The sequence below is a fragment of the Phalacrocorax carbo genome, chromosome 3, assembly GCF_963921805.1.
Source record: "Phalacrocorax carbo chromosome 3, bPhaCar2.1, whole genome shotgun sequence".
NCBI lineage: Eukaryota > Metazoa > Chordata > Aves > Suliformes > Phalacrocoracidae > Phalacrocorax > Phalacrocorax carbo.
The window spans coordinates 106,505,066-106,519,012 of record NC_087515.1 but is presented as its reverse complement, the minus strand read 5'-3'; the positions used below and the strand labels follow the sequence as shown (position 1 = coordinate 106,519,012).

Sequence of the window (13,947 nt, the reverse complement as noted above, 5' to 3'; positions counted from 1 at the left end):
AGTAGGATTAACAACACCTAAATGCAAAATTTAGGTCATCCCCCTCCCAGTGTAGCATCTACAAACATAAATGCAGATAGGGAGATGACCTGAACAAATAACATCTTTGCCGGGAGAGCAGGTATTTCTGTTCAGTTTCTCAATTCCTTTTTAACTAATCACAACAATCTGTCTTAATCTCATTTTGCTTTAAGCCATCAACCGAGAAGCGGAGGTGAAGAGCCCAGCCACCCAGCACTCCCCTTAGTCGCTGGAGAGGTGGGCTGGGCAGCGATCAGTCCAGAGCTGCCCACTCCTCTCCATGAACAGCAGCAGACAAGAGTGCCCAGGCTCCAAGGTGCTTCAGTGAAAAGCCTATGCTTGGGAAATGAAGTTAAAACTTCATCTCTTTTTGTAAGATCAATCCACTGAACTTTAGGATTAGGAACTGTCTGAGCATCTGCATGCCTTTTTGCAACATCCTAAATATTGATTCTGCCCACCCCAGTATACATAGTTTATCATTTTGCTTTCCAGTTTCACTGGCCACACAGAGAATTGATTCTCCTTCACCTTCATTTCTGTTTGTGTCATAGGGAAAATCCAAATAACCCAGCAGCTGCACAGGTTGTAGTCAAATGTCACAACCAACAAACAAAAAGGTCCACCTCAGCTCCAGTGTAATTGGTTTTAAAATGTAATGTGTCAGTGTGTCTGCATGTCCTAAGCAGTCCCAGAAATACGTGCTATATATTACACGGTTTCTAGAGCAACCAGAGAGGTCCCGAGGAGGGTTGCACCCACTGTGCAGAGTGATAAACAAATGCCTTAGTGAGAAAGCTCTCTGTGGTGAGGCAGCTGGCAGAAGCCTTTTCTTTGTAAAGCACAACCTTCCTGAAGCTGAAACTGTTTATAGGTCATTTCCAAACAAATTCCTTCTTTAAGTAAAAATGTGGGGGAAACCACCCAGATTTTCAATTGTTGAAGCATCCCATTTTGATATTTTTTAGAATTTCCTTTTTTTTCAGCTTGAACATATGTTGCTTCAGACCTCTTTAAACCTGTAAAAAAGGTCGAAACCATATGGAGTTATTTTGAAAATACAGATTTTTTTTTTTTCATTTTAGACTCTCACTTAACAATTTTCTGAATCTTAAGTTAATTATAAGTTGAGACTTTTTAATTTGTAGTTGAAAATTGCTATGGGAAGGGAAAACAGTTTCTTTGATGTTTCTAATTACTTGCAGTCTTTCATTAAAGACCTTGTGGTATAAATAACTCAGTAGAGCATATAGTTGGGAGTACACATGCATGCACAAAATCTTCAGGTGAGTTTTAACCTGTGACATATTACTTGCACCTCAGTAGAATTATGGCTGGGGTTGGAAGAAGAGGAGCCAAAAAAAGAGGAAAGGCCTGGGGTGGGGGAGGGCGGGGGTTCAAGGAAAAAGAAGAAAAAAATAAAGCACATCTCTGAAGGAGATGGGAAAAAGAGGGATATGGTACAAGGGAGCTGGTTAAAGATCACAAAGATGAAAGGAAGCGGCTGAGAGAGCAAGACTCGCATTGCAAGTGCATTGCAGGGGGGAGGTGAGAGGGGGGTGTAGGAACTAGTGACCAATCACTGGAAAATAAAGTAACTCTGGAGGATGGATCTGAGCCACTGAGCATAACTTTAGTAGTATCCACAGGACGAAGAAAATGTAGGACAAGGAAATGAGGCATCCTGATCCATCAGTCTTTGCCTGCTACAGCTGCTCCAGACCTGTGATTCTTTCTAGGAAGAAACCTTGTTTTGGTTATTGCTATTTTTGAGAGGGGAAAATGGCTCATTTAAAAGGTACTGGCCTTCCATATCTGCTTAGATTGCCGAAAGGAAGCTACATATCATATTTTATGTAATCATACTTACTAAATTAAAAAAAAATCAGCTGTCAATCATACCACCCCAGCATTCAAGTGTTCACAGAAACCCTCACCAAAATTGGTTTGTGTAGGAATGAATATATTTGGGCCCTTCCTCTGCTCTCCTTCCAACCTTTCTCATACAAAAAAACCCATACACATCCCATCTCTGGTAATATAGATCTTCATCATCTAATATGAAAAGGCCTTATTGAGGGTTTTCATGGATGCAACTACTAACAGCTAATTCCAGTTTTCAGTGGAACTGCTGACTTTGCCCTCATATCCCAGCGGGGTCGAAGGTTTTTCGTGCTAAATGTGTCCTACCTTGCTAAACCAGTGACCACTATGACTCATCGTATATCCCAGATCAGTGTAACAAATGCAGTTCTCTAGTGTTAAAAAACCTCACTTATTGAACAGTTGAAAGACAGGGACAGAGTTCAGAGCTTTTGCCCTACCATAAAACAAAGCTGTAAAAACAGAATGCCATGACCAGCTAGTAATAATTGTTGTAGATCTGGTTATGGTTTTTACCAAACAGTAAAGTAAATCATAGTGAAAGCATATCTAGTTTTAGCCTGAAAATGGAAAGGTTACAAAACCCATGTTCATGTCAAACATAGTTTAACATTAGAGGTGTCAGTTATTTTTAAGGAGAGTCAGAAGAACTGCTTTTCCTCCAACTGCATTTGAAATACATTGAAAAGAGTAATTGCATCTACAGTTTATTTTATCTAAATGTCTGTTCCATTCTTCATGCATATGCAGAAGATAGAAAGATCATTGAATATCTACACCCATCCAGTAAGCCAAAGGTCCTGTGTTTTCTCTTCACAAACCAGGGAAATCCAGGGACATTATTTTGTGTATTTCTAGAAGCGTAAGTAAAGTTTTCTGACTTGTATACACTCTCACTACTGGACTTTGTCCTACACTTTGTCCTGACATTCTTCCTCACTTTGGTCTCTTTTAAGTATGTTTTCATACAATTTCTTCAGGTATTTTAATAAACTCAGTAAGCAATTCACTTCTCTGACACCACAGTTAAGCCTTTGCAGCTGTGTAGAATCATTCTAATGATGTTCCTAGCCTGCATTTTCTATTTACTCTCTGTCAAGACCCAAGACAAACTTCTTGGACCTCCTCAGGTCTGCACCGTGGAAGCAGCTGCAGGTCCTTCCAAGAGCTGTCACCACAGGTGGAAGATGAATACGTGCAGAAGGACATTGTTGCATTTTACCTGGGGGGAGGAAAAAGTATGGATTCTGAAGAGCTGTAGGAGAGAGGAGCTAAAGGTTTTTCTGGGGTATCCAGAAGTCTTGGGCTCACAGAATAAGGGTCATTATTCACAATAATTCGCTAAAATATTCTTTAATATTCCCACTTTTTAATACAGAAGTTTTGGGATTACTTTCACAGACCCTGAAAAGCAATAAAAGGTAAATAGCTCATTGAGGAGCTTGACACAGTCACTCAGCTGTGAAAAATCAAGGAATAAAGGGGTTTTAGGAATTGCCTAGGCTGTTCGAAGTGCACGATCACATGGAGCCGTGTCTGAACACAATGTGTTATCACTGGCTCGCTCTTTTTGCTTGCAGTCATTTGTTAATTTTTGATAAGGAGAGATAGAGTTATTTAACTGAATTACTCATTTAAATTCTAGAATGACTGAAAAGTGAATATGCTTTAACACTCCACAGCATTATCCAACACCTTTTTGCATTTATTGCTTGAAGAGGAGCAGGGAAGAGGGACTTGCAGATCTCTGGGGTAAAAGGGATAAGGCAGATCAGAAAGGCTTCCGAGGAGCAAAACAACCCTGGCTGGCTCAGTAAATGCTGCTGTGGGGAACCAAAGCCTTTCAGGGTGATCACCATAATATTGCTAAGGCAACCCGTGTTTTGTGGATAATTTTCAGCTGCCAAAAGCTGGGCGGCGGAAGCTGGTGCTGCCGAGACCAAGATGACCTCTGACAGCTTCTGTGATTCCCTGCAATATATTTCATTTTATGCTTTTTCTGAGATAGACCTGAGAGACGCAGCCAGCTTCCTCTCCTTGATTTAATAGGCTGTGTGCCTGGTTACTCTCTTTGATAGCAGAAGCCTGGTTTCACAGTCCTGCTGTCTGGAACTATGCTATATAAAAGTGGACAGGCTGAACAAAAGCAAGGGACCAGGAATTCCACACCTTCTGGGGGTGGGGAGGGTGATTGGTTTTAGCAGTCTTGGTAGTAACCTTAGCTAAGTAAAATGCTGGGATTCTTCCAATATTTATTAGAGTAATATATAAAAGAAATGTGTTTGTGTTTGGAAAGCCACACAAATTGTCTCTCTTGGGCACAACTTAGTATGAGTAATGAATTTTTTGAGTTATGAAATGGGCAGATCAAAATATATTAAAAAAAAAAAGAAAGAAAGAAAAAGCAGAGAACCACATCATGCCACTGGAAAAACCCATACCATAAAGCCATTTGAATTTCTGGCTGCTGGGTCTGAAAATGGCATAGCAGAGTAATAAAAATGTACCAAGAAGAGTGAGAAGGGTGATGAAAGATTCAGAATGGCTTTGCCATAATAAAATACTAAACAGATTGTTTCCTTGGTTTGGAAAAGAGAGGACTGAGGCAGGAATATGGTAGATGTCTCCACAATTGTAAATTATATAGACATAGTGAATAGGGATCGATGATCCATTATTTTTCACAACCAAAGAACTAGGGGCACCTAATTAAATTATCAGGCATCCTGATAAACAAACAAAAAGGAAATTCTTTTTCAAATAAAGCATAATTGAATTGTGAGGTGCATTGGCACAGGATGCAGTAGAGGCTATCAGTATAAATGGGCTCGGAGAAGATTAGATGAATCCATAGAGGATAGATCCATTGGTGGCTATTAAAAATTATGTTCTAGATTAAACTTCCATCTCAGGAAGTCCCTTAAGTGCTGATTGCAGGAAGTTGGAAAGATATTCTAGGCCATCTACGTATTTGCCCTGTTTCCAGCAGCGTCCACTTTGGGCCAGTGCTGGAGCCAGCGTAATGGGATGAACAGATCTTTGCTGAATCCATCAGGAACACTTTTATGTGTGTGCATGAGAAAAAAATAACAGCAAAAAAAGAGAGGGCATGACGAGAAAAACAAAAGCAGCTTAATTAAACTTAAACAGTAAGACTGCCTCTTACTGTTAATACTTTTCATACAGGCCTTTTGAAAAGGGAGACTCGATACCCTTAAATCTCCTACTATCATCTTCAATTTTTACTTCAATTGGAATTTACCCAGCCCTGCTGTGCTTCTGTGTCTTAGTTGCTTACTAGCATGGTATCAAAACAATGCACAAGGATAATGTGTTTGACAATACTGCCACCTGGGCTACGTATGTAGAAGTAAATTAAATAGTGCCAGGACAAAGGCTGAACAGGAATTTGATTATTTATAATGTTGGTTAGAGAGCTGCCTGTCTTAGTTTTAAGCTTGGCCAACTAATTTTCACAGTCCCAAATAATTCCCAGGCTTGACTAGGGAGTTAGTGTGGGCAAGGGACCGTTTCCAGTAACAGTTTGGATGGAGCCAGCCTGTTCTGGAAGATATGGCTACACCATGTCAGTTGACCTCATGGCCAGAGAACGGGCCTTCCCCATGCATCATTTACGATATAGATATTGTCATATTGATTGGATGTGACTCCCTGGAGATCAGTTGAGAAAAGGAATAGGTTTGCCAAACTGATTTTGGCCCCTTGGGGAAAGTCCAAACCAAGTCAATTAGCTGTCTCCCAGGAGGGGTGGGGGTCCATAACAGCACCCAGGTGTGCATGCATTCGGCCATTTCCCTTAGGTCAGGATCAGCCTAATGACAATTCTTGATAGACACCCTGTGACAGACTGGGGATATCTTTGGCTAGGGTCAAAGGCCACCTGCAAGAAATGCTTTAATTCTATAGCAGGCTGGTGGACTTCGAGGTATAGGAGATATCTCTTCTAGATTTCTAAGTATCTCTAGTCTGGAAGAGGTGATTTGGTTTTTTCAGATCATGGAGTGATATGGTGAGAGTCCTGTATTCATACTCTGGACACATTTTATGCTCTGTAATTATGTGATCAAATGAATTTGCACCTGCTGTTTAATCCAGACATTTTAGGGCCTGTGTTTTCTTTCATCTGTTGTCAGAGTTAATATGCCAGATGCTATGTAAGACAGAACTAAAAGAACAACAGTTACCATAGGGAGCTTAAAGGCTGAAAGAAAAACACACATAGAAAAAAATCGGTGGGAGGTCCAGAGCAGGCCAATAATAAATAAATTAAAAACCAATGAACTGAGAAGTTCAATATCAGTTGTAGTTCAATCTTGCTCTCGTATTGTGATGGAGAAGGCAGTTAATTGATTATAAGTCTTGCTGATGTGAGCCTTTTAAAGTATGTGAGCAACAAGTCCACTGAGACTGGGGCCTATTTTGTGGACAGATAGGATTGGAGGAAGTACGGTTAGGAGATGGAAACAGCATGCCTGGTTATTAAGGGCAGAATGAACGCATAAAAAATGAGGGCCAACGTAGAGGCATATCTTGGTGCAAAACTTTGCAGGTCAAGAAAGATAATTTAAACTGATAGGTCAGGCTCAGAGTGTAGATTGAGAGATTAAAACTGAGATGATAAAATTTGAAGGATAGGTAAAGTGATTATTGAACTGAGGAAAAGCAACGATATCAGATGGATTCTGTGCAGTGACTGTCAAAATGCTCACTTAGACCACAGGCAGACAGGAACAGGATAGAAAAGAGCATGTGTCCATTAGCTCATACAGAAACTTCACTTCCCTGACCCAGAACACAAAGAAATATCCTACTGACCCGCAATCCAGTACCAAGTGCAGCTCAGGCACCATTCAAAATTGACCCCCAAGAAATTAACTGTATCTCTTTTACCCAAGTTTTACATGGATGTAATTCAGTGGCCCTCAGCACTTTTACTCTGGATTTACATTGGACTGTAACCTATTCTCTAGACGCAGAAAACTGAGCAGAAGCAGCTAAGGCTCCCTCTCTTCTTGTAACTCATCAGGAACACACCACACACCCGAGCAATGGCAGCAATGATTCCTACCACAGCACACGTCCTTGTCCAGATTTGGCCCCTGCTTCTTTAGGTAGTGTCCCCTTAGCAGGGTAAGGAACAGCACAAGCTGGGGCACACTCCTGACAGACATCCAGCCTGTTCTGAGAAAGAAAGATGTGCCACGCCAGCTTGATCTTGTGCACTGGCCCATGTCATTTCCCACTGTGCATGTAGTAGCCTCAGGGTTGAATGAGCCATCTTGATCTGTCAAGCTGGTTCCAGCTCAGCAACGTCTCCTGACGTTTCCAAGTTTAAGTCTGGAGAACTTCAGCTGTGAAAGGTTCCTATCACAGTGTTGAGCGTCATCTGTGCAGTGTTGCACTGGAACACATGACAGATCCATCACATTTTAAAAAAAGAAAATGAGATACTAGATGTAAATGACAGTTTGTGCTCGCCTATTTATGTAGATCGCAGCATCATTTTACTATACATTCAGCTTTCACAGAAGAAGACATCTCTGTACTTTTAAAGCCTATCATTTTTTGTCACTATTTTGAGCCCTGTTGAGAGTGAAGACTTCTCCCACTATTTTTTAGTTTCAGTTTCAGAGGCAGGTTTTTGCTTTCTATGTAGACCAGTCTGTGATGCAGTACTTTGTATATTGAGAAGGCATTTTAACTAGTAATTGTGTTCCTTGTCTGTGGACTGTGTGTTCCATACATCGTTTAAAACCTTAAATTGTAAATCACCCTATTTTCAGAATCTCATTTTTGTTTGCAGTTCATTGCCCATCAAAACATTCCTTGCTAAGACTACCATTTTCCTCTATGTCCACTGGTATAGAACATTCTACCAGTAGGCTCACCTTGAGCAAAGGGCAAGCTGAAATACTATGCATCTATGAGATAGAGGAGGTGAATGACATAAAATGAATGCATGCATTTTATGACACTTGAATTTCAGCATGCACAAGAATTCTGCGATAATCTGCCTGACTTCATTACCATGAGATATGAAGGTTGCTCCTGTGCTCATGAATGTAGGATATGCTTTTCATTTCTATGGTCAATAATAAAAATGGTAATTTCTGGGAAAAATGTAAACCGAATAAACAAAGACTATGTATGTCTGTTGCTGAAGTAATAATATGACTTTGAAGTACAGTTCAAACTCACACAAAGATCGCCTTTGTAATACTGCAAGAGCCACTGAGACTTTAGATTAATTTATGCTTCATAAGTGCAGAATACAAAAATTGAATCTCTTCAAGGGCTGAAGGAACTGACAGTAGCCTTTTGAAAAGACAGTCTAAACAATGAATTAGAAATCTGAATAGATATAGTAATAAAATATAAAGAAATAAGAAGTCCTCATACTTAGGAAGTAAACTAATCACTAAAAGCTACTCATATCCCTTGTGCAGATTCATAAACCTAAGGGAATCACAAAGGAATTCTAAGTTCTTTTGAAACATTTGCAATTGACGCTATTCAAAACAGAATACAGCTTCTTTGCAGGATGGAAATTCTAACTTTTTTTGCTCTCTATAGGCTCTTCTAGACAACAGTCTCACTGACACTAACAAATATACTCATATAGGGTAGCTATATGAGAAAGAAATGAATTCTTTTCCTAATTCTACTGGATAACTGTGGGAGAAAGAGATTAACTGAAGTGCCCAAATTTACGCAGGAATTCTTACAGCAAAGTCAGAATCTGATTTATGGATCCCATTGCATGACCTTTCCCTTTCCTTTTGAAAAGGAAATTTATTTTCTTCTTTTCAAACACTCCAAACACGTAAACATTTAGTCTAGTTTAGCCTACCCCTAAAATTTTAGTCTAGTTTTGGGCATAGCTTGTGAGAATAATCCTGTCTCTTACAAGGGAGAAGTAATGTTATGCATTTTATTTTCTTTGGATCATTTTATAAGGGTTTCTGAATATATTTACATTATATAACTTTGGAATAAATTAATAGCTTCTTTTTTCAAAAATACAAACCTACTGTTTCAATGTGCAGCTTCTTTATTGTGAAGTTAACTGTAAGATCACCTAGTTGCTTACATGATTATAAAGGATCCATCAGAATATTTTTGTTGTAACTTTCATTTGATTCGTTACTCCTGTGCAGCCAAATTAGAGGACAGGCATATGAGTTATACAATATAGGCAGATCATGTGAGCAAAGTCTCCATGGAAACTGCCTAATTTGTGCTTTTATTTAATTAGAGTTGTCCATTACCTCTCCAAATGAAATTTAATTTAAATTCATATGCCAGTCATTTTTTAAATTGTGTATGACTTTTTATCCGTCACTTAACGAGATCTCTAGTAGGCTGTATTTTAGCAGAGTGAGTTTATTTAACAATTGAGTTTATGAACTATAAAGAAGATGTTTATTTGACAGCTCAGCTTATCCAACATTCTTAACATCCTCAGGACTTATTTACTATGCAGTATCTGTGCTATACTGCCCAGTGTTATCAATCGTATATTCTTAACCTCACAAATTGACAAAACCAGGGACAATTGTTTGAGAGTACCCACATGAGTGTATTCACTCATTTTGCTTGCTGTGAGGTAATTAGGAAGAAATCATAGTACAAATAAAAAGTGCAACCAGGACCAAGAAATATGCAAAATGCATGTATTTGTTAAATGGAGCATTGAAACAGGCAAAACAGCGTGTCTGTTGTAAGCTGAACCACAAAAAACAGCTTGTCTGATGCAGGGATTGAGGTGCTTTTAAGAGAAGTCTGAGCTGTTTAAACTTACGGGAATGTCTGCCTGAGGATATGAGAAACACAAACTAATATGAGTTATTTAGAATTCATCAGTCCTCAGTTGTCTACTGCAGGAACATGGCCTGCAATACCTCACTTTGTCTTTCTCTGAAGAATTGCTGGTTGAACGTATAGTGAGAGGCTATGGAGTACTCCATTCTCTCGCTGTTCTTTTGAGGTGTCTGTGCGTGTAACACACACAGGTGGTAAGAAAGAGTGGAAGGCTGTCTATACTCAAAAACTTCCGCTCAGCTGAGACACCAGCAAATATGGATAACAGGGCAAAAACATTTATACAAAATTCAAAAGATAGTATTGTGTACTTACATGAAACACGTTCCTGTGATATTTTGTACCCTAATCTATGTATTCTCAAGCCAATCTTGTACCTTAAGGAAGTGTTACTGACCCAATTTTCCATATGCAGCCTCTGTTAGAGCTATCTGAGCTAGGTGCCAGGTCCAAATTAATTTGTATACAGCATGACAAGAGCACAGTGCAGAGGCAACAAGCTGCAATTCTGAAAGCGATATAGGAACTGCACTCAGGCCATTCAGCAGGTTGCTGCATACCTCACTGCATTCATACAGCAGGCACAGCACCTGAGCTTAAGTACTTTTCCAGAATTACAGAAGTTGTCTCTGGCACAAAAGTAAGTGTTATTGATAGGAGAAATTCACCATCACAGCATTGTCAGACTTCAGAACTGCAGAATTGAAATGGTTGTGAATAAAAGGTAAAAAAAGTGGCCCGAGAATCATGAGTGGCATTATTATCATCAGAGGTGGGAAGCACTAAAGGTACAACTGGAGGACTGACAATAACGATTCTTCCTGGAATAAATACTTTAAGGCTAAAAGTCAGTAGAATTCAATGTGACTAAGCAAAGCTGAAAAGAACAATGTAACAGATGTTTAAAAAAAAGGCATTTATGAATATTATGACACTAGTGATGTGAAAATGTCTGGCAAAATTAAAAAAAAATAGAAGAACAGTAGAACAACCGGCAAAGAGGAATAGATACTGCAGATGATAGCAGCTCAACAGCTTCATGGCATCAGAGATTCTGAATGGTAATAGGTATCACTGAGTGGATTTTAAAACTGTGGGGAGTTTATGTCTGGATATACTAAAGTATCAGAGTTATTAAATAGCTACTTTGTTTCTGTCTTTTCAGAAGAAGAGGGTGGCGATCTGCTCAAGTCGGGCTTCAGTTTTCCAGGGACGCCAGAGGAGGAGCTAGGTACAGATATCATCTCTCAGATAACTTGTACTGCTTGTGCATCCAGAGGCTGGGTGCAGCCGTGTGGCTCAGGAGGCTGCTTGGTGGTACAGCCTTCCTCCAGCCACAAAGCCCCCGGCGGCCGTGGCACCAGGTGGTGTTAATGAGAGCGGCCAAAAACCTCTCAGTCCAATCCTTCTGGGAATTTCTCACCTTCTATACAAGGTCAGAGAATCAAAAGCAGAAAAATGTCAGATTTGGGTAACATCCAGGCAATCAAGAACTCAAAAGAAGGCGTTCAAGGAAATTATCTTCTCTCCTTCTTTTGTCTTTTGATTTTTGTCTTACCCCATAGAAAACACAAAAATTGCAGAAAGAGATTTCAGTGTTACCTTTTAAATTTTAAAAAATAACAGAAGCAAGAAGAAATCAGAAACTCATAGACCCCATGACTGAAATCTTGATACCTCTGTCTCACAAAGCTAGTAGTAAAATGTCCCACTGGATTCAGTGTAGCCAGGTATATACCTTTTAGACTGTGCAAAATTGTGTTTCTGTTCCCAGAATTTCATATTCAGGTTGTCACTGTTTTATGTGAAATCCATCAAAATTTTGATTTATATACAATTACTTTATGTGGTTATTTTTGGAAGAGAAATAGGGAAAGTGGTTTCTGTGTGTTTGCTAGTTAAAGCTCCTTTTCCTTAAAGTGAGTGTACTTACATTTCAAAAGTTAGTGTAACAGTAATTTTCCTCCTTCTATGCATATGCTTATGTTAATACATTATGACAGTTTATTTTGTGTAATTAGGATGTTTTTGTATTTGACAAGAATATTATAAACTCTTGCCCTGACCTTATTATTGCACATTGATAGGAAGGTAAATCATAGTTGCTATGTTAAGGAAAAAACCAAACAGTTTGAACAAGGAGCATTAATTCAGGCAGGGGATGTCATTATCTTTAAATAATCTCTTAGAACAGGATTTTCTAAAACAAGTAATGTTGCCACTCAGTTACACTCTAGTCAGGGAGTTCCATAAATGTTCAGTGTAAAAATATCTGTCTTGGACTTGTTTGTCCACTTAATATTAAAAACAAATGGAAGAAAGCTACAGGATAAGTTCCAAGACTGGACAGAAGCATGTGTTAAGGAAGAGACTGAAAACCCTTCAGGCAGTTTCACATTAAAATAGTGTAAGAGGGAGGATACGGTTAAACGTGAGGCTCCATAGGAGTTTCAGAAGTTAATCCTATGGAGAAGTCATGCAGTGAGCACATCTCTCGGCCTTCTTGGACATTAGGGTTTTTTTCGCCCTACTGCCCCATTTCAGAGCAGACAGGAAGGAGTTCAGATGCCCCAGAGTAGAATTCATCTCATCCAACAGTTGGAAAGTGATTCAGATGTAGATGTCTAAACTGTAGATCTCTGGACATTCTTCCAATGAAGACTGATAGACTTTTCTAGGAGATGGCAGATTTGGCCTACTTTAGAAGCTTAACATAGGGTGAGATGAGTCATGCCCTAGAAGTATGTCGAAGTCGCTCTCCTTCCCATTTGGCTGAGAAAGAACTGCAGAATTTCTGAAGCCAGGGTAAATGATGTATAAGTCAATAGTATTAAATGTCAGGTGTCTACAGGAGTAAGGACCCTCACATGAAATAGGTAATCAAAGATAAACACAAAGATATGCGCTAAACTGATCAATCGTCCAGCACCCTGATTAGGAAAAAGATGGGGGATTAAGTCAGCAGAAATGAGGAACAGCAAAGTAAAAAACAAGAATAAAATCGCGATCAGACTACAAAGAAACCAAAAACTGCTGCCGATTTTAAAAACTTCAGCTATTTATGGCCAGAGGACTGAAAGAAAAATACACTAAAAGCAAGGAAAGATCTGTCATTGCTCCTAAATTGTGGGTGCCTACTGGAGTCCTCTGAAAGGAAGTACCAAAGATCGCTAGGTAATGAATGGAGAGAAGGGGGTGGCTTTAACATTTTCAGAAGGAAATCCTGTCCTCCTGACTTAGCTGCTAAACTGTAGATGGCCAAAATAGGTGGACTGGATACCATCAGTAATGTGAAAACCTGTGATGTCCCATTCTCCCTTAGAGAGAATCACTGAAAAACAAGAAGGAACATACTATGGAAGATGGAAATTGGGAAGACTTTTATAAAAGTGTTGGGATAGTCAGTGAAGTTCGGCGTAGACACACTCTAGTTACAGCTGTGCTGGTGATTAACACCACTACAGACAGCTGGGACATATCAGTCAGTCTGTCTGTCTGTCCATCCCCTGATGTTGTGTTCTGTTACTTGAAGGTTTGAGTTCAAATCCATGAACTGAACTTAACATCAGTGAAAAAGCTACAAACTATTAGATCTTTCTCAGTCTCCACTTTTTCTTGCTGTTGCACATGTATAAACTTAAATATTCATTGGAGAGAATTCTAAATCTATGTGGATACTCTAATCATCAGGCTATGGAAATGGGCGCGCTGTCTCTCCCCCACCCCCCTACCCCACCAGTGACTGTGTAATTATTTTCATTCCTGAAAAAGACACAGAAGGGGCTTGTCTTGAGAAGTAAAATTATTGCCCCAAGTCAGGCAGAACCTGGAGCTGCCACGGGCGACAAAAGCTTTGATAATGAGGGTGAGAGTAAGTAGGGACACAATGGAGCTCATATCATGATGTGTCACCATTCCTGCCAAAAAGACAATTATCACTGGTCTTTACCAAGGTGGACAGGCCACCTATACTTAACATGGAAAAGGAACATGTATTTAATTATATATGTTCAATAAATAACTGCAGGGCCATTAATTATTCTAGACTGTCACTGTCCTGAGGAGCTTCAAGTTACGATCTCACTGGTACTGAAAAATCTCTGGCTTCAGGCCCTTATTTGTAAAACAGGTTTAATATCTCCTAGTGAGGTTTCAGGGCTTTGGTGGGGATTAATTAATGTTTGCACAGTATCTCACCAG

General features: G+C 39.5%; 1 protein-coding gene across 1 annotated transcript in view; it reads left to right on the top strand.

Moving 5' to 3' along the window:
* DLGAP2 (DLG associated protein 2) overlaps positions 1-13,947 on the top strand; it is a 163,421-nt gene that overhangs the window by 44,392 nt on the left and 105,082 nt on the right. Inside the window, exon 2 of the mRNA XM_064447957.1 lies at positions 10,913-10,978. The gene's annotated coding sequence lies outside the window, so the exon portion shown is untranslated. The remainder of the gene's footprint in view (positions 1-10,912; positions 10,979-13,947) is intronic.